At 39.0% G+C, this 3,190-nt stretch overlaps 1 pseudogene; it reads left to right on the top strand.

Moving 5' to 3' along the window:
* Positions 1-243: 243 nt before the first annotated feature.
* Positions 244-637, top strand: LOC123146442 (BTB/POZ and MATH domain-containing protein 1-like; annotated as a pseudogene).
* Positions 638-3,190: the final 2,553 nt, after the last annotated feature.

Here is a 3,190-nt window from a genome sequence, read left to right on the forward strand (position 1 = left end):
GGGGCAGACGATTAATGCGGTGTTCATAAGCCAAGTGACAAAAGTGTTCGACCCTAAAAGCCCATCTTGGGGCTTTCCAAAGCTCGTGAAGATCATTGAGCCGCGTACGTGCGGAACGAATTTCTCGTGATCGAGTGGGAAGTCAGTGTTATCAAGGACAGGGAAATACCCGAGATCCATGTACCACCCTCTGACCTTTCGGATAATCTTGCAACATTGCTAGAGGGGAAGAAAGGAACAGACATGACTTTCAAGGCTCAAGGGGAGATCGTTGCTGCTCATAAGATTTTGCTTGCGATGAGGTCGGCGGTCTTCGATGCCAAGTTCTATAGGCCTATGGCTACGAGGGACAAAGAGTCACAGGACATAACTATCGACGACATGCAGCCAGCTATTTTCAAGGTATTTCTTCACTTCATCTACACGGATTCATTGCCTTACATAGTTGATCTTGATGATGATGACAAAAGAGAAATGGTTAAGCACTTACTTGTGGCTGATGATAAGTATGCATGCGATTGAAAGGATGAAGGTGATACATGAAGGCATGCTATGCTTGAGTCTTGATGTTCAGACCGTGGCGACAATATTAGCTCTAGCTAAGCAGCTTCATTGCAGTAACCTCAAAGATGCTTGAATTGAATTTATGCTCTCTTAGAATAGAATGAATGATGTGCTCGCAAGCCAAGGGTATCTACATCTCAAAAGATCTGTTCCTGACATCAATATTGATGTGTTTGAGAGAACAGTTAAGTCCCGCAAAATTTAGTATGCCAACCCGGCATGAGCTGTTGCTTGTCCTTTGGTTCTGAAAGATTCTTGGCATGTTGGTTTGGAGAAGGTTATGAAGTGGTGTTAAATTTAGGATGGCCATCACCGGTTGGCTTCTATCGAGTTACTTTTGATACACTAGTAAGATGCCCGTGCTACGGCACGGAACCACATCAAAGTATGGATACAAAAATAGTTCATCCTCACTTGGCTGTAGGGAGAAGGCGGATGGGAATGTATCGGGTGCTCCCACCCTTGGAGTGCTCCCGGTGCTCCACACATTTTAAAATGTTCGTAAAATTTTGAAAAAAAATCTAGCACATTCACACAACAACAATGTATCTTGTCACAAAATTTTAAATCAAAATTTGAAACATTGCTCGAGATACAAAAATGACAAATTTAACATCAATGTGATTATGGGCCAAATCTCAAGCCCAACTTATGTTATGTACTATTTACTGTCGAATTTGTCATATATGTTTCTCAAGCTATGTTTCGAATTTTTATTCCAAATTTTGTGACAACATACATTGATGTTGTGTGAATGTGCTAATTTTTTCCTGAATTTTTTGAACATTTAAAAATGTGCTACCGAGTACGGAGCACCGGGAGCACCCTAGGGGTAGGAGCACCAGATATTCTCTCGAAGGCGGACATGGATAGAAGGTGGAGCACAAACATATGAGATTGTTCGAGAAGCGCTGATGGGGTCCTGTGAAACGGTACGAGCAAGAGGGAAAACAGTGTGAAGACAAGGAGGTTTTGTCGACGAGGCAATGACAGCGAAACGACTAAAACACACCAGTGGTCTATAAACTTGTGCCAAATATGCACAATAGTTATGTAGCTCATGGGATGTTTTCAACTGGTTAAATATGAGTGAACATGTCACAATCACACCGACTGGTCACCATGATAATTTGGACGATGGACCGTACAACCTAGTGCATTACGGGCAGCTTGTTATGGCTTGTGCGCAACATTATTAGTGGCATAATCCCATCGCAAATGCAATGCCTCGCTTGTTGTGGGACATAAGCAGCGCTCACCTACAAGGATCGATGAAATGAGCTGGCCCGACAATGTGGTATCTAATAGTTGTGGGAAGCTTTTAAGGAGAAGTTGGAGGAACCTTCCATCCGGTTTTGAGAAGGTTCATGGCAGCTTTCCTTCTACTTCTCTTTTGAATTTCTCTCTACCCATTTTTATCGATTTTCATTTTGTTTTTCTATTTTTCCTGTTTGTCTTTTCTATTTTTAAATACATGTCGACTTTTGTTGAATGCACGTTGAACATTTTTTGTATACATGTTAAAAAAATTAGATACACATTGAACTTTTTTGGAATACACATTGATCACTTATCTGAATACATGTTGAACATTTGTCAAATGCACATGGAACATTTTTTTAACATGCATATAACATTTTTTACAAATGTCATGAACATTTTTTAAACATGCGTAAAATTTCGAAGTGTTACAAACATTTTTTAATGTAAAAAAGAATTTTTTATATGTTAATGACATTTAAAAAAAACCAAACAAAATTTGATATTTCACTAACACTTTTTTCCGTGCCTCAACCTTTCCAATTTCCATTATGGTTATCTATCCTTTATATCGATAATGGTCAATATTAATTTGTAATTTCCCAGACTGAGAGAAAAATGAACTTTCTGGAAAGGAAACAAGATAGTTGATCCCTGAAATTCTGAACTTTCTATATATTGACATGATATTCTGCTTATAGTTGATAATAGGATATCATTGAAAATTTCACCCATATGACAATATTATGCATAGCTTTTTATGCCTGGCTCATGCTATTCCTCTTTTCCAGATTGTGTAACCCGTGGTATTGGTTCTTCTCTTTGCTTCGTGGGCTATAATCGGTGTGTTAATTAGGTGGTAAGCTCTTCGTCTGCATGCCACTGTCATGGGAACCCTCTCTCTTTCAAAAGTTTCATTTGGAATCAGTTGAACATCTTATATTTGTGAATGGAGGGAGTAGTTTACAATCTGATCATAGTAGTTCAAATTTCAGTAGTACTGAACTGTAGATGTGAACTCTCAGGCATGTATATTAGAATTCCCTAGAGTTCTCCATTCAGACTTAGTTAAATCGTGGACCAGGTACACAATCGAAGAAGAAATACGAGGCTATAAGCAATCATGCATAAAAGAGATCAAAGAAACTCAAATACTTTCATGGATATAAAAAGATAGATCTGGTCATAAACTCAAAGTTCATCAATTCCAACAAACACACCGCAAAAGAGTTACATCATATGGATCTCCAAGAGACCATTGTATTGAGAATTCAGAGAGAGAGAGAGAGAGAGAGATGAAGCCATCTAGCTACTAACTACGGACCCGAAGGTCTACAAAGAACTACTCACGCATCATCGGAGAGGC

Source organism: Triticum aestivum, chromosome 6D, assembly GCF_018294505.1.
Source record: "Triticum aestivum cultivar Chinese Spring chromosome 6D, IWGSC CS RefSeq v2.1, whole genome shotgun sequence".
In the NCBI taxonomy this organism is placed as follows: Eukaryota; Viridiplantae; Streptophyta; class Magnoliopsida; order Poales; family Poaceae; genus Triticum; species Triticum aestivum.